General features: G+C 36.3%; 1 pseudogene; it reads right to left on the reverse strand.

Annotated features, from left to right (window-relative positions):
- Positions 1–831: 831 nt before the first annotated feature.
- Positions 832–14,972, reverse strand: LOC101613157 (annotated as a pseudogene).
- Positions 14,973–19,270: the final 4,298 nt, after the last annotated feature.

A 19,270-nucleotide genomic window follows, 5' to 3' on the forward strand; every position in this document is an offset into this window, starting at 1 on the left:
GCAAGCAGAAGTTCCCATTAAATTACATTTTCATGGTTCTAATGGTCTCAGTATACACGAGCTTTTAATCACTTCCTCCTGATTTTCTCAGTTTTCTATATATTTTTGCAATTTTAATGTTGTTATTCAGATACACACAGCCAGGCATTTAAAGTTGAAAAATGAAATATTTGAGAAAGACTAGACTACGGCTGGCTTCTAAGCAGAAAAGATTAGGTTAAAAATGCTATCTTTAGGTTCTGGTAAAGGACCCGTGGAGCTGCACTGCTAAGAAGAAGAAGCTGGCTTTCAGCAATGTGCGTTTGTTGTTTATTGAAGGTCTGATTATGCATGAGGACATGTTCTAACTTTGCTAACCAGATTGCTTTTCTTTGCTAAATTTTACATTCTTTAAAGGTCTGATGAATTGGAAACAACTGAAGTCTCTGTTGAGATTTGTGACTATCATCCTTCTGGGTAGAATTACTCATAGATCTTGTGAAAGTAGTAGAGATGTATCCATGATCAGCCTCAGACAGGGCAGTCATTAAGCATTTTCCATCGCAGAGATTGCTGTGCCAGATGGTACTTTCAAGAACAATAGATGATGTGCTCCAAACTGCCAAACATTTGTTAGGTGCCATTGCAACTACGGCTTTCTGAAGAATGAAGAAAAAAGAAATGTGCAGTGTTTAACAATATATATTTATCTATAAAACCATTAATTCACTAAAGTCAAACTCTGTGCCACTATACTGTAACATTTCCCTAAAAATGACCTTTCATATTTTTTACCCCATATACTGGTCCTGTTTTATTAGCTGACTGAAAAACTAGGCAACCCTCCCAAGCTCAAAGAGTTATGGGCTCATCATCACCAGCTCTGGCCCTACCCTGGCCCTTCTTGGCATTCTTCCTCTTCACATGACCTGGACGGCTACCACCATAAGGAAAATGGAGGCAAAAGTCGATGTGCTTCTGGGAATCCAGGCGTACAATGAAGGATAGGATGCTCTCCTCCTGCTTGGGGACCCTGATATGGTGCTGGCAGATGAGCACACGGGCATGGTGGATAGACTTGGCCAGGACCGGCTTGAAGACCTGGGTCTGCAGTTGCTTCTCCAAGAAATCCTGTCTTCAGGCTTAGGATGTAATCCATCTTCATCTTGCCCTCATTCAGCACTCCAATGTAAACAAGTCGCCACAGCGGGCGTTACCTTTGAAAAGATGCTGCGGGTCCTTTTTGTCTAGAGTCAGCACCTGGCTGGCAGCCTTGTGGATCTTAGCCAGGGTAAACTTGACCCTCCAGGTCATGTTTGCTCGGGAGCCCATACTCGCCGATCAGCTTCAGCTCCTGGTCAAGTCGGGATTTCTAGAAGGGTCTCCAGAGGGTCACATAAGTCTTGCAACAAACCTAACCCATCCACCCCCTAACACAAAGGGATCTTTCATATTTTCAAAAAAGATTTTTATCACACAATATGATTGTGATTTATATTGTCATAGCAAATGTACTGTGATACTTTTCCCAACGTATGAGATATTTATGATACATAATTTTGGGAAAAAAATGTTTCATTTTAAAACCTTAATTGTCTTATAAGTATGTTCATGTCCAAGAATACATTTTTATAATAGAATAGCAAACTGAATCTCATTAGGGTATGTTCTGTTCTCTTATATGACTGTGGAAGGTTTTCATTCTATCACTAGCACGTGAAAATGACCAGCGTGTTTTATATTCCCATTTTAATCTACCTCTCAGCTGTGTCCATTGAGCATCTTTACTGTGATGTAAATAGTTCCCACATGTCTCAGTTGTCCTCACCTGTCTTCTCCAGCCTGGTCTAGCTTAAATTAATATCCTTAATCACTGACTGCTGTTATATTCAAATACACATCTTTTCACTGAAACCCTCCCTATCCCTAACCTAACAAACCTTTTTAAATTTCAGTGTTTTTCTTTAATAACACCCTAATCATTCCACTGACCCACTGAATTAAGTGAAAAATGCTTCCTCTTTGACAGGCCACCCAACCTGGCTTCAGATGCCTGTGTCTACAGAAGTATGCCACAGCAATCAAAGCTGGCTGGGTAAAAGACCTTGGGGTCTCTCTAACACTGTACTTACTTTCTCTCTCTCCTTCATTCCTTCCCTTCTCCTCTCCCTTATTTTCTCTGAATTAAATTTGCATCTAGGCAAGCAAATTCTCTCTTATAATGTATTTGGAGATAATGAAATATTGTGGGATAAAAAGCCACAAGCAATTACCAAGTATCAGAAAAAGAGCACATGAGAGTCTTACCATACTGTCTTTCCTTCCAATGCTGCAAAAAAATGATTAAACTCTATATTTCCTGTAAATTAGTTCAGTTGTCTGGGATTTATCTTGGAATTTGAAGGTAAAAATTTCTATATAATAAGGTCTACAGTAGCTCAGAGGGGTGATGCACACCTTTAATCCCAGCATTTGGAAAACAGAGTTTGGAATGCTGTGAGTTTGAGTACAGCCTGGGAATACAGAGTGAGTTCCATGTCAGTGTGGGTAAAGTGAAATCCTATCTTGTAAAAAGCAAATAAATAAATAATTATTATTATGTATATAAAGATCAACATAATTTCACTATACTTGGAAAACATTACTATGATAATGGGAAAATACATTTTGGAAAAATGGAAAATACAGTTTTTCCTTGAAAGAAAATCTTCATGTAAAATATATCATCTTCAAGTTAATCAAAGAAACATTCACAATATCAAGGACTAAAGAATCAATATTAGCAGATGAATGCAATGAAAGACTTCATATGATCAACAGTTGAAATGAAATCAAATACTACTGATTTAAAAAGAAAATGTATTTAAAGATAACTCAGAAAATAGTTCAAACCATGTAGCATATTTTATAATGTATAACAGGTAGATATGATATAGAAATACACAGCATAAGCCTATGAAAAAGTATAAATTTAAATGATAAAAATTCAAATTAAATTATAAAAATATACCCTTTATCCAGATTTAGAAGAAGGTAACTTAAGTCTTATTAGATATTTGTTCACACATCATTTTATTTTTTATACTTATAATTTTGTTTTTGGTAAAAGTGATCCCTGCAAATAAAAACAAAAATAAAAAGTGATCCCTGCATTTATGTTTTATGTCTTGTGGTATGTATGTTCATGTGTACATGCAGGTGTGTGTGTGTGTGAATGTTAGTGAATATGCATATGGATACCAGAGTTTGATGTTGGGTGTGATCCTAACTTGGTGTCTATCATATACCTTATTCTTTGATACCAGGGCTAACCATGACAAATTGTTTGTCCTTATTTTATTTTTTAATTATTTATTTTTAGCATCATCTATGCAGCTGTTCTTTCCATGGCAACCTCACTAAATTTCTAGGGTATTTTGCACTCCAAATCTCCTTGTTCTTTCCATTTATTACTTGGCCTCATTATTGGTAGTATTTTGCATCCAATGTTTAGGTTTGTTTTTTTCTCTATATATGCATTATCTCCTTGAAATTGGATCATTTCTTATCTCAAACCTAATTTGTCCACATCAAACTTCTCATATCCATTGTGTTACCATAAATGTTTTCCCTTGTGGTTTGTCATCATCTCAGCTAATATCTTATGTTGTCCTGGTCTATCACCTTGCAATTATCAATGACACCCCCATTTCTCCTGTATTGATGTGTCACCTAATCATGTTAACTTTATCTCATATCCGCCTTGAGGTCTGGGTTAAGCTCATTGTGCATAGACTGGGAAGTCCAAGGATAATATGAGAAGAGGAAATAGACACAACAATCACTGGGAATTGATATAATAAATTTATTATTGCTTTGATGCATTCTGCTATGAAGCTAAGTAAAGAAAATTGGAGAAGTACATTGTATAAAAAGTAGGAATACAAATATTATGTCATGCTCTTCATTAATAGTTGATTTTAAAAGAAATATGGCATTCTTGCATTTGAGACCAAATGTTTATCCTTAAATAGATAATACTAAAGGTTAAGGTAGAATAAGATTGCAACCGTCCTCACAGAGCCTAGAAAGGAGGCACTGCCAAAGTTATGAGAATATAGTTATAAACTAATTAGAAACTATAAACATAAGATTCTCATCTACCTGGCTAGGAGAACGGGTGAAAGAAAAACATATGCATGAAATAAATTCCTATGTTATTTGAGAAAGCTGCATTTTTAACCAGTAGAAATATGTCAGTGCTATTTCTTCTGCTTCTTTCCTACTACTTGATGTAAGGAATGTACTCAATTTACAAATTCTATTAAACTCCTGTCAACTTGTTTAAAATACCTCACATATTCTTTTGTTTGCTTGTTTGTTTTGTTTTATCATCAACCACTTCTTTGTTACACTTTGACATGTTAGGCAGAGATTTTGCCCCTGACCTCTAACTTATGTACCAATCCTAAATTGTTATGTGACTTTGAAAAAGAAGACTTTTTGATGGTTATGGGAGACAGCTTCAGGTTCACTGAGAGGAACTTCCAAACAAGGCACAGTTATGGAAGAAGGGATATTTATTGAAGCTTATCGATCCAGGGGAAATTTCCTAATGGTAGAAAAAGCTGGCCTGTTTTTAAAGGTCCAAGCAGAGAGAGTGAGAAGCCATAAACCAAAAGCCACAACCACACAGCACACTTCAGGAACTCCATCCAGGCACACTTTGTATATCTTTAGATTGGAATTTTAAACCCACTACCACAGCTTAAGATCTTCCCAGTGACACCTTCTCCAGATAAACCTAAAATAAGGGATTATATTGGATTCGATAAAATACCACAATATAATTATGGGAACCCTCAAAGAAATCCAGAAAAAAATACAAGTAGTAAGAGGTGTTAGAATAAGAAATTAGAGGCACAGCAAAGTAAGCCTGAGGAAAACTTGCCAGGCATATTTAAGTATGGATGTACCTATGAAAGATGGGAGAGAGGAATTATTGTGAAATATGAACCAAAGACACAAGTAAGAACCATAATCCTAGCTGCATTTATGATTTCAGTTTTGGCAGAACTCTACGAGCAATTCTAAATACAATGTTCTGGACTTCCACCATTGACTGTCATTTCACATAGCTGCTTAATCTGTGTTGATATTTTTTCATAAAGAAATACCCTTTGTAAAGCCAGGTGTGGTGGCACATGCTTTTAATGCCAGTACTTGGTAGGCAGAGTTAGGAAGATTGCCCTGTATTCAAGGCCACTCTGAAACCAGCAAGTGACTTCCAGGTCAGCCTGGGCTAGAGCAAGCCCCTACCTTGAAAAAAAAAAAAAAAAAAAAAAAAAGAAAAGAACAGAAAACTAGTCCAAATAGCAGATAAATCATTGAGTCTAGTTACACTGAGAATGAGAACTTTATAACAATAGTCACATAATGATATAAGTGGTGGGCCAACCACCACTGTAGTAAAGAAGTGATTGACGTGTAATTAGCTGGGCATATTGAGAGGATCAAATTTGCTCCAATTTACAGCTAGGCCTAAGTTTCCATTTCCCAGAGAGGAAGGCAAGACTTCTGGGAAAAACCATGAAGAAAGGGCTGTTAATCAACAGCGACCCTGACATGTGGCTGGTGAAGATAGCCACCCAGTGGCCTGAGTCAGTTCCTACAATACCTCTGGACTATGACCAAAAATAAATAAATAAATAAAAGACTTACCTGAGATAGCAGGCTCCAGGGCTGAGTCAGTCCTACAAAGTCTCTACAACATGTCTAAACATGCCCAAGGATGGTAAAATCTGGGCTACAGCCAATCAAAGTACAAATGTAACTGCTGCTTGCTTAGCCAATCACTTTTTAAAGATGACCTAACCTTCCTAAAATTCCCCCAGCTGTGCTTAAAAGGGGCCTGTGACGTGCACCTTCATGGTCACCATTTTGTATGAATGTTTGACCCCCCCACATGCTGGCTGATTCTGCAGAGTAAACACTCTTTGTTTTTACATACCACTTGAGTCCAGGGTCTTTCTTCAGCGATTCTCAGACCCTTGCAGTATAATTTCTAGTTAATATATTCTCTGCTGTGTGAATGAGGCCTATGCAAACAAATGCAACCCTACTTGATATCTGGCCTGGGGCAGAGGGAGCAAAGGTCTTCAAGTCTGATAAAGGTCTCTGGTGTCAGTTTATAGCTCTCCTCCTTGCTAGGCAAAGTCATTATCTTCGAGGATTTCTAGACCAAGCTGTTGACATTTTCTAATGAGGTCTCATTCGATTTTTCTAATCTCTTCATAAGGGCTTTCCTTACACAATATAGATAGCCTAAGTAATACAAAAGTGAAATTTTACTGTAAGAATTTGTAAGAACATATGGAACAAGATCAAAGTAGTATGACTGTCCATAATCATTAAGTGCCAAGCAACAGGGAAGATAGAGACTGTATCTCTGCATATCACTGAAGCTCCAGAAAATTAGGTTTTTATAATGATAATCAATTACTATGAGCACATGAGTATAAATAATTGAATTTACTCAAAATGTCCTCAATGATAATGAAAAAAATATCACTACTCCTAGTCTTTTAATGATGTACATGTAAATGTGAATGAAAGGTCATAAAGCTCAGATTTATTGTGTATGCATTAGTATAGAGAAAAATTGAATATGAGGGCTGGAGAGATTGCTCAGTGTTTAAGGCATTTGCCTGCCAAACCTTATGATCTGAGCTTAGTTCCCCAGTACCCATGTAAAACCAGATGCACAAAGTGGCATATGAGTCTGGAATTTGTTTATACTACTTAGACGCCCAGACATCTCCCTTTTCTCTCTCTCTCTCTCTCTCTCTCTTAAATAAATACATAAAATAGTTTTTAAAAAATGTATATGAAGACCTTGAAAGATATTCTTTTCAGAAAAATATATGATGGAGCACAGCTCCCTGGTCTAGGTTCCCTGTGCAAATGGTATGCTCAATAGTGCTGAATGAGTAGGCCCAAACTGTGTTTCCTGGCTCCTCCCAGGTCCGTGGTCCAGGTTCTCTGGGCCAGATTGTGTGTAGGCAGGCTCAGTTCTGTGTGAGTAGGCAAGATTACTGTTCGCTGGCTCCTTCCAGTTCCCTGGTCCTGGTAGATCCCATTGTGTCTTGCCTGGGGAGGCCTATTCTCTGTATGAACTGTGAAATCAGACCTTTTGCACTAATATCCTGACTAGCCACTGGGTACCAACATCCCTATCCCTCTGAGTCAGAGAGAACATGGGCCAAAGAACAAAAACTTGTCTCCTCCTCAGTAAGAGTCACCCTAAAATAAGTAGACAACAATGCCAAAAAAAAAAAAAAAAAAGGAAAGTCAGAAACAGATCTACATCAACGATGTGTAGTCCTTCAATGGAAGACTCCATAGAAATCAATAGAAATGCATTCTGAAAATGAAAACAAAACAAACAATGAGACCCTGATTAAAAAAAGAAAAAAATAAATCAATGAAGTGGGAGCAAACCATCAAAGAACCAATAATTGTATCAATGAAATTTAACAGAGTTCTCTTCTAGACCATTCAGCTTTTGACAGTAGGCTTAACGTGATTGAAGAAAACATTTGAACCTTCCAAAGAGATATGAATAAATTGAAGGTGAATCTAAAAATGGAAGATCTCAACAACCAGTTGATTAAGCTTAATGAAGACTTGATCAAATACAAGAATGAATTCCAGGAAGCATCAAGAAAATCAGAACTCAAATTGGAATCATGCCTCTGACCTGGAAGACAAGACAGAAGAAATTGATAGGGAGGCCAAAAACTTTGCTAAGTTAAAAAATTGAGTGAACTGAATATGAGGGAATACCCTAGAATGACCAAACTTTAAGATCATGGTATACCAGATGGAGAGGAAACCCAAGCCAGAAGCATAGAGAACATATTTAACAAAACTATTGAAAAAAAAAAAAATTTCCGAATCTCTCAAGAAAGAGGTCCATCTAGATACAAGAAGCCCACAGAACACCAAACAGACAGGACTAAAGAAGAAACTCTCTAAGACACATCATAGTTAATACTCTTAACAATGAAAACAAAGAGAGTGTTAAAATCAGCAAGAGAGAAGTAATTTACATAAAAAGGCAATCCCATCAGAATTACATCGTATTTCTAAATGGAAACCCTGAAAGCCAGAGGGCCTGGAATGGAACACTTCATTCTCTAAAAATCTATGGCTTCAAACCCAAGCTACTCTACCCAGGAAAAGTATTACTCATAATAGATGGTAAAAGAAAAGTCAAATCTATGATTTGATGCACACAAAGCCAAATCTACAGATAATACTTGAGGGAATACTCACACAAAACAACCAACCAACCTCAAGAGCCAATAAGAAGAAGGCCACAATAACTAAAATAGACCAGGCCCAAAATAGCACAAAACACAAGAAAGCACCAAACCTCATAAAGCACCTCAAGATGGCAGGGATTAATTCAAACCTCACAGTAACAGCCTTAAATATTAGTGGTCTTAATTTGCCCATCAAAAGCCAAAGATTATCATGGTGGACCAAAAACTGGACCCTTCTATCTGATGTCATCAAGAAAGCCACCTCACCACTAAAGAAAGCCACTTTCTCAGGGGGAAATGTTGGGAAAACTCAAGAAAGAAATTGAGGAGTACTTGATACCTCCCATGCTCCTGAATATTTAGAATTAATATTGTGAAAATAGCAATTCTACAAAACAACAATATATAGATTTTATGCAATACCAATAAAAATACCAGCATCATTCTTCAGAGACTGAAAAAAGTGATCTCAAAATTCATATGGAAAGGCAGAAGGCTTTGGATATCCAAACATAGTCTCAGGGAAAAAAATAAATAAATAAAAAACCCTCTGATGGTATCACCATGCCTAATCTAAAGCTATCTTTGAAAGCCATAGTGACAAAAACAGTATGGCACTGGAATAAAACATAGACCAATGGAACAGAAGTAAAGACATAGACCTTAGGTCAAGTGACTACAGCTGCTTGATTTTTAACAAAGGTGTTAATAATGTAGACTGTAAAAAAGACAGCATCTTCAACAAATGGTGTTGGACAAATTCAATAACCATAAAAATGAAATTAAACCCACTAATTTCACCATACACTAAAATCAAATCCAAATGGACTAAAGACCTAAATATAAGCCCTGAAACTCTTCAACTACTAGACAAAAAAAAAAAAAAAAAAAAAAAAAAAAAAAAAATAGGAGGTACTGTCCATGATATAGGGCTGGGCAAAGATTTCCTGAACAAAACCCCAGTAGCCCAGTAAATTAAACAAGTACTCAACCAATGGGATCTCATGAAGCTAAAAAGCTTTTGCAGAGACAAACATACCATAAGCAGAGCCCACAGATTATCCACTAAATGGGGGAATATCTCCAGTAAACCACTGACAGAAGCCTAACATTTAGAATCTTGAAAGAACTCAAAAAATAAACAATAAAACATCAAACAACCCATTCTAAAAGTGGGGCAGAGAACTGAAAAGGGAGTTCCCAGGGGAAGAATTACAAATGGCTAACACACGCTTAATAAAATATTCAACATCCATAACCATTAGGAAAATGCAAATTAAGACAAATATGAGATTCCATCTTACTCAAGTAAGGATAGCAAACATTAAAAAAAAATCAAGTGGAAACAGTTGTAGGTAAGGATGTGGAGAAATAGGAACACTCATTCACTGTTGGTGGGAATGTAAGCTGGTACCACCACTATGGAAATAAATATGGAGACTCCTAAAAAGGATGCATAAAGACATACCAACAGACTCTGTATTCCCTTACAGGCATTTACCCTAATAGCTCCACATCTCAGTTTGTAGATATTTGCTCAATGATTCTTATAGCTGCATAATTCATTATAGCTAAGAATTGGAATCAACCCATGTGTACATCATTGGATGAATGGATAACCAAAATGTGGTATATCTACATGATGGAATTCTACTCAGCAATAAGAAAAAGTGACAAAATAATATTTGTAGAAAAATGGTTGAATTTAGAACAGCTCATTCTAAGTGAACTCACACAATTACAGAAAAACAATTGGTGCATGGTCTCACTCATCTGTGGTTCCTAAGCTGGATCAGCCTAAATTGCTGACATACTTGAATGGCATCTTAAGGCTTGGATAATAGGGAGGGTAGGGTTTAGGGGAAGGGGAAGGGTTGAAGGGACACAAAACTGAACCCAAGTTGAACTGGTATAAAATCCTTTATTCTGGAAGTTAGACTAAAAGTTAGAGCCCTCAAGAGGACCTTGGGGGGGGGGGGCGCTGAATCAAAGGACCCTGGAGAGGGTGAGATGAAACCTAACCTTAATTTTCTCCTGTTTCTCTTTATTCTCTTTTTCTTTCCCCTTAGCACTGGTCTGTAACTATTTGTACCAGGATGTGGTTTACATCCACAATGTGCTGTTGATCAGACAGACCTACTAGATCTCCCAAAACAAACATGGTAGACTACTGTCTGAATACACCATACAATATCCGCAGGGACCATGGAGAGACCTAGTTGGAATCTGAAAGAGATCCCGTCCCCAGACAGTTAGCCCATTTAGTGCTGGAAAGTGCTACATGAGCTACCAGTGGAAGTGGCCAACATCTGTCTGAGCAAGTGGAGGTCTAACCTACTGAGAAGCAAACCACCTGATGTGATGCTCACACAAGTGCAATAGTGTCACATAGTCATGGTAGGTAACCAGCTGCACTTGGCTTGACAAATAGATTAACTCAGTGAAAAGAAAACCACATCTGGAACCAGGAAACAAGTCAGAGTCATATGCAGATAATGACTCTGCTTTCAATTGTCAAGCCCACTAATCTTGGGCTATGAGAGGGTCTACACCCTTTAAATTCTGTCTAAATTAATAATGGTTATCCCATCTAACCAGTTTTTACTTCATTCTCCATTGGCGAATCTGCTCTCTTTTTCAGACGGGAGGCGGAACTGAGGAGATAAATGAGCCAGTGCACTCCATCCCAGCCCTAGCTGAAACTGCTGAGGAATTTGAAAAAAGAGAAAGAGTGCTGCTTTCTTAAGGAATCTAATATCAGCACAAGGGTGAAGCAGATAGACACTGAGGACACTCAACACCTACCAAAGCAGAGATCCAGAGGCTCCTAAGTGGCCACCACTGAAGTTAACTTTAAATGCACCCAACATGTCTCAGGGAATTTTGTGGAAGGAGCAGAAAGGGTGTTAGAGCCATAAGTTGGGACATTTTGCACAGAGACATTGGCTCTCCCCCATAACTGACGATTGTCCTCATAATGCAGGACCCGCAATCCCCATGGGGTTGACCTGCATCCCCAAGAGGAAGCCATCTTCTGAAAAGAGGCAGAGAGGAGGGAAATGATGGTACAAATATGTGCTTTTTACATACTAACTATGTACATATATAATAAAAATAATTTTTTTTTAAATGATGGAAATTGGAGAGAATACTTTTCATACTTCCTGGGAGTATTGAAACATAAGTTCACATACATATCAAAGTTGGACTAATTCTTTTGCCAGATATACAAAAATTCTGATATATTGTAAAAGGAATAGCATAGATTGATAGATAAAATACTGTGGCGAATAAGACACACAACCCATTTATGTACAGGGCCAAGTATATAAAGATGACTCAATAACACAGTACAGGTGTAGGGATCTAAAACAGTGCAAAGTTAATTATGTCCAAGTACAGAGAAGGACTTCAGTTAAGTGGGTAGATATATAAAAGCTTTGGAGAACACAGTTGGAGGAAAGAGACTGAGAGATAAAGAAGGAGGAATAAAGCAATGGGAGAATGGAGACAGGATGGGAGGGGCAAAAGAAATTATCACAGAAAATTCTCCAGCAGTCTTGGGGTTAGGTTTTGTATTAGATGAAGCAAGGATTTCATTTTGTGACATGGTGAATGATTCAGCTAATAAAGCATGGGCTGCAGACTGCTTGCTATAGCATATTTGGCATTCTGATAAAAATTCTTTATCAAAGTAACATAGGCATAGATGTGAGATGCAGGCAGGTATAAATAGGATACTCAGAGCTCAGGCTTCTGAGTAAGACAGGCCACCATTTCTGAACCGTGTGTCTATGAGAGCATGATTTCTCATATACATTTGTAAAGCTGTGAAATGAAGATAATGATAAAATACTTTTCTAATGGGTGTTGTGAGAGAAGCACAGACTCTAAGCAATGACAACTTAGGACTCAGCACAACTACACGATAACTTTGTAAAACTACCTCAATTCTGTGACACAAGTAAAGTGGAAACCTAATACAATTATAATAAAATATTTCCAATATAAAATTTTGGTATAAATATAATTTTTCTGTCTTAGAATTTATTCAAATAAATATGTTCTGGATGTTTTAAATCTAAGGTTAATTGTAAAGAAAATCAATGTCTACTACCACAATAACTTCTTACTATACTTTAAATGTTAAGAAACAAGGGGAAGGCTGGAGAGATGATTTAGTGGTTAAGCGCTTGCCTGTGAAGCCTAAGGACCCGGTTCGAGGCTCGGTTCCCCTGGTCCCATGTTGGCCAGATGCACAAGGGGGTGCACGCGTCTGGAGTTCGTTTGCAGAGGCTGGAAGCCCTGGCGCGCCCATTCTCTCTCTCTCCCCCTCTATCTGTCTTTCTCTCTGTGTCTGCCACTCTCAAATAAAAAAAATAAAAATAAAAAAAAAACCAAGGGGAAAAAAATCTGTGTATAAGGTTGCAATTAATTCATCACTCAAACAAGAACACTTAAGAAATAAAGAATGTTCTGAAAGCAATTAGCAGCACTTATTTGCCTATTCAGGGATAAAATGGGGATATTTAGGCAAATGGTTATTCTATCCACAGTCTTAAGTGTCTGTTCATAATTACTTGAAAACATGAAGAAAAGTATCAGAGCTGTTGATTTGAATTAAGCCCCAGATCCCCAGTAATCTCACTTCCACTGGAAATCAATCCATGATTATCATCAGGTTTTATGCAATAAGGCTGGCTTTTTGCTATTTTCTAAACTATTTATTTATTTGAGAGAGAGAAAGAAGCAGATAGACAATGGGCACACAAAGGCCTCTAGCCACTGCAAATGAAATCTAGACCCATGTGTCACCTACTGCATCTGGATTTATGTAGGTACTGGGAAGTTAACATCAGTCATTTGACTTTGGAGGCAAGTATCTTAACTGCTAAGCCATTTCTTCTGCCTGTATTTGCTGTTTTTAAGGTAAGTAGAAGTCAGAGGGGGTGAGCAGAACAAGTCTGGTGCATTTGTGTATGATGTGTGTATATGTACATCGTTATTTGTGTGAGTGGGAGCTCACAGGTTTCACAGTGTGTATGGGAAGGTCTGAGGTCAAGGGTGTAGGCCATCACCTAGTGCATTGTTTGAAGCAAAGTCTTTCAGTATTCATCACTGCAATAAGCAAGTTAGCTGGCCTGTGAGCTTCTGAGGGATTGCCCTGTGTGTCCGCCTTTATACTCACCACAAACATTTTTAGAATTACAGATGTTCATGCTACAGTGCCCTGCTTTTATGGGGGCTTGGGGACCTGAACTAGGGTAATAGTACCAGCATAGCAAAAGCTTTATCCATTGATCCTTCTCTCCACCTTAATCACCTTAATCAAGATAACCCCACCCTATACAGATACCCTGTAGGCTAACTTAATCTAGATAATCCCTAGCAAGTATGCAGGAAGGTCCTTTTCATAGATGGTTCTAGGTCCTGTCAAATTGCCAATCAATATAAACCACCACCTATGTATGCCTGAATTTAGATATTTCAGTTTATAGATCACAAAATTAGAGTGGATGTGAGAGGGGAGAAAAAATCTTAAATGAAAGTAAGAAATAGGGAAAGTGATGATGAATAATACATGAGCCAAGAATGCAGGAGGAAGGATGAATTAGAAGAAGAAAGGGAACCAGCTGAAGGAGAGGAGGGAGAATAGAGGAGGGTATTTTTAGAGAAGAATGAGTGAGAACAAAACAGAATGGTACATATGTATGATGATGCTATCATGAAGCCAATACTTTTGTAATTAAAGAAAAATAAACTTACATATTCAAAAGTGCCCTTTGAGTGCAAAGGAGATGGCACAGAAGACAAAGGACTTGCTTACAACCATTAGAGCCTGAGCTCTAATCCACAGAATCCACATAAAAGGTATAAAATTAGTTGCAATAGCATTGAAGGGACAGGAGAAGTAGAGATAGGCAGGCCAGGTAGGATGACTAATGAAGCTGGGAGTAGCAAGAGACCCTGCTTCAAAATACGGTCGAAGGTTAGGACAGACTCCAGAAGTTATTCTGCCCTCCACATGCCTAAACTCACCCCTCTACACACATACACACATGCCATACACACAGATCTTGTACATAGGCAAACACATACACACACACACACACACAGAAACACAAAAGTTTACTATTGATTACACAAATCAAGAAAGTGGAGGGTGGACAAGATTTACATAACACAAGTTTAGAATAAAGGAGATATTGACATAGATTCAAATTTCCCTCTTAAAATGCAGTGTTATATATGTTATATAAATTTTGGACACTTATTAAATAAATCTGTTATCTTAGATATTTTAGATTCATTAAAAAAGTTGTACAGAGAGTTTGCATGTAAACATCAGGATTCGTGTATAGAATAGGGATCTTGGATTTGTATTGATTGTATAGACTGTACAGAACATGTTCCAAAGTGTCAATATCTTAATAATACTGAGCATTCTAAATCATGTACATGGGCGCTCCTCATTTATTTAATTATTTGATTACTTTAAAATCATTGTTTTGCTCAGATATTTTATTTATTTTGTTAGATTTATATATACATTTAAGTAAACAAAAATATTTCACAAAATATATTATTTATTGATATTTTTATTAATAAAAAGGCTATGCTGTTAGTCACCCTCACCCCACCACAATTCTGTTGAGGCTCTTCTTCACTAGGGTTGTTAGTATCCATTTTGTGGACCAAGAGACCTCAGTCAGTCTCTGGGTGGGGGAGCAACATGGTGACCTGTTGTCTAAGGCTATTCCCTTCCTACCCTTGATGCTTTTCTGCAATGTTACTTGAGCCTTGGTGGGCAAAACAGACATGCAAATGAATGTTGAGCTCTCTCTGTTTTGAATCTCTGTTTTGATGAGATCTGAGTGACCACAGTGTCTGTATCCATCTCCCTGGAACTGGTTTTCAGGTTGGCCATGAGAGCAGTATTTGTGTCACTGCTTCCTCTGTAATAACCTCTGGGTCCAGGCAGATGAGCTGGAGGTGATAGTCTGCTCTCTGTTCTGGATGTATTGATATTCATCATCTGCCCTGTGAAAAGCATGCCCCAACCAAAATATGTTTTTGAACCCCAGAAATTTCCTTGGAAAAATATTTGGCACTATTTCTAATCCCCTGGCAAGATGAGCAACCAATAAGCATGGTGTCAACATGGTTCTTCTTAATCCGTCATTCACTGACCTAGAAGTATGGTTATTTCATTATGAAGGAAGCTAATTTTTGCTATCTTTTCATATTGATAATGATTCATTGGTCTGTGAGGCAAGACTCACATTAGGGTCATACATTTTTATTTTAATAATTATAATGTTTGCTAAAGTTTATACACTAAGGATTGAAAAGTAACTCATTTGTACACTACTGCTGTAGACAAAGCATGAGTTTATTATCATAACTTTGTTTCTTCTTGTTTACTTTCCTTTGAAGTAGTTCTTCTTATTTATACTGTTTGGATTCATTTCTGTGACTCTTATTTCCAATAATGGCTTGTGATAGCTGACTGTGATAAACATGACCAATCATAATTTACTTTGTAGAGGATTTGAATGGTATGAGACACCACACAGTTACATTACATATGTAGGCTGGATACAGAATTTAAAGTGAAACTACATTAATACATAGGGAGTTTCATTACTGACCACTTTGAAAGTATGAAACATATTGAAAGTATTCAAGATGGAATGGCAGTAATATTAAATGTTAGTTAATTGCTCCATTTTAACTTCTGATCTGTTAGATATTTAGACAATAGTTACCTTTGTTTATTTGAATTTACCCTATAGTGGCAATATTAAAAGTATGATAGCTTTTGCCACCAATTTTCAACTACCCAACTTTTAGAGTAGATTGTTCATTTTAGGGGGATTTTGTGCTTAAGATGAGTTTTAAAAAATATCACAAAATGTTAAGTATATCCTTTGTAAGAAAATATAAGGTTCCTAAATTGTCTAATTACCATGGTAATTCAAATGAATTGGTAATCTCTAACTGCAATCTTGAAATATATATATATATATATATCAACTTCATGTAGAATAGTAAAGTAAATGAGTAATTACCTGGAAGAGTTTTTAAATACCCATTTTAACCCATAATCCTATAACAAACATAGCTTCTTTTCAGAATTTACATTACCTTTGTCCATTAAACAACACTCCAGTAACAAAATGATAAATAGCTTAGAGTTACTAAGTTTTTTTATTGATTAGAAAAATAAAGTTTTAGGGTCTTGTATGCAAGATTTTCTTTGTCCTCATCCATGGCATCTAAAATATCATCAAAATATTGAGGTTAACATATTAAGCTCTCTCACAGGGAGCTGTCATATCTCACAGTACAAAGTGTATTCTATGAATCAGTAACATCATATTGACAAATAATTGCAATTTACTATGCAGCAAAATGATTCAAGAATAGAAATAATGTGTGGTGTTTCTTTATCTTTGTGTAGGCAATTGGTTACATTGATCTGTTTTTAATATTTGTACTTGGATAAAATGTCCATGTATGTATATAGGGATGTCACAGTGCAAGGTGCTGCTACCCAGGCACAAAGTATTAAAAAATACTTTGTGAAGATTAGTGGCTATATTAAAACTGTTGTGCCATTATACCTCAAACAAAAAGACAAATTACTTGTTTTAAATTATTTTATTTTTAATTTGACAAAGTTAGATATTTCTTATTTATAATATGATATTTTAAATTATTTCTATATTATGGATTGGCTAAATGAAATTAACATTTTATTTTTTAAATTTTTTAAAAAATATAATTTTTTTAATAATTTTTTTGTTTATTTTTATTTATTTATTTGAGAGCCATAGACAGAGAGAGAAATACACAGATAGAGAGAGAATGGGTACGCCAGGGCCTCTAGCCACTGAAAACAAACTCCAGACATCTGTGCTCCCTTATGCATCTGGCTAACATGGGTCCTGGGGAATCAAGCCTCAACCCAGAGTCCTTAGGCTTCACAGGCAAGTGCTTAACCACTAAGCCATGTTTCCAGCCCAACATTTTATTTTTTATCACAATTGATAAAATGGTTTTGACAAACATTTTCAAATTTCCTTTCATAATGAAAAATCCAATTTTTTTCCATACCTTTTTTTTTCTGTTTAAGTCTATACATAGTTACTTGTGACTTTTGTAATTCAGTTTATCATTACTATAGAATATGAAACAGAAGCACTGAAATCTAGCTAAAGCTCTTATTTCAAACATTAAATTCAAGCAATTTAATGAAATGAGCAAAATTGTTTCATCAGAAACTAACAAAAAATAAGTACAATAAAAATTTCAAATTCAAATTTGAATTGCAGTTCAGTAAATGTTTGTGTAATTCAAATGTTTGCTACTCTTAAAATGGGTCAGTTCCAAATTAGAAACAGCAAACTAACAGATTTTTTTTCTATTCATTATGCACTGTTTCTTCTCCAATAATGTTGTAGAAAGCTGGCTTTTCTTTTCTCCCTGTCTATCTGCTCTATGACTTAAACCATGACAGCCTATGAATGTAAAGCCTAGCAGTGGATCATTCTATTCTCTTGGGACAGTGGAAAGCTTTTATTTTACTAAGTTTTCCCGTGGGTCTGTAATGCAGATGGAATGCAGCAGTGCAGACATAATGCAGTCAGGGAGAAGCACTCCAGAGCCACTCATCTTATCACATAATGTGACTATCTGTGATTTTATTTTTAGTATCAAGGCTTCTTCCCCTCCTTTACCTCAGTCTTCCTCGAGCTTTATATATTCTTTATGAACTTTTGCCCCATCTTAGTAACAACAAATCTATTCTATATTCCTTGATGAAAACTTTTATGGAAGGAAATTAAGCTGTCCTTGAGCCAATAACTGTGACTGTGATTTTACTTTTGATCTTAAGTTACATTAGGATGATTCATTTCCTAAGCATAGATTTGATAGATAGATATACAGTTATTTATCATAACAATGATAACTGAAATTGGATGCTAAAAAATTCAATGATATAGTTTCTTTCTGGAGACTTGTGTCTCAAAAATCTGTTTAACAAAAAAAGAAAAATACTAAAATGTTTAATAGTTCACAATCAAACTGTTTTGACATAATGAGCATAGATGACAATAGAATTCTGGAAGAGCTTTTTAAGTCCAGAAATGGCACAGTTTCCTTCACTTCAGTATTGTCATCAAAGCCAAAACACTAAATATGTAAAGCAGACTAAGTGCTCTAATATTCTTTGGAAAATTAATTTATACAATTTTAAGTTCTTTCATAGTAAAATCTTCTTTAAAATATTTTGCCAATAGCTATTATAGTAAGTGTGCTTAACACTGGTTATATCATGTACATTCTTCTCTGATTATAAGGTAGTAGGTATTAGTACTCTTTCTAACACTGTCTTGATTTACTGAAAGGTTATTCACATTGCCTACAGATATTAATTTAGAAAACAACTAGCTAACCACACCATTTAGTGAAAATCCTACAATTGCATAAGAACTATATGGTTCCCATGTGAGTATTTAGAAAGGATGGAACACCATCACATATAAATCCATCTTACAGGTGCAGCAATTGCTTAGTAATGAACCTACAGAGCCCTAACGCACAAGAAAATGACCCTAGCGGTAATGCTGATGATGTGTTTAATGACTTCAGCTGAGTAGCTTTTAGAGAAGATAACCACACTGGGAAATGTGTTTTGAAATGTACCAAGGAGAAATTTTGGTTTGCTGAACACAAAAGTTAATTTTATAGGATTTTTGAAGTCAATATTTTTACAGATAAAATGAACAGTTATGTCTTTCTTAGGCTAGGATTTCCAAGGTGACAATGTTTATTGCTAATAGATTTCATTTTATACAGTTTAAATCCCATTAGATAGAATGTTGCCTAGTAGTATATTACCTCAATTATATAATGGAATCAAAAGCAAAAGAATTCATAAGAGCAGAGAGTATGACAGTGGTTCCCAGAGGCTAGAG

The sequence above is a fragment of the Jaculus jaculus genome, chromosome 10 (assembly GCF_020740685.1).
Source record: "Jaculus jaculus isolate mJacJac1 chromosome 10, mJacJac1.mat.Y.cur, whole genome shotgun sequence".
NCBI lineage: Eukaryota > Metazoa > Chordata > Mammalia > Rodentia > Dipodidae > Jaculus > Jaculus jaculus.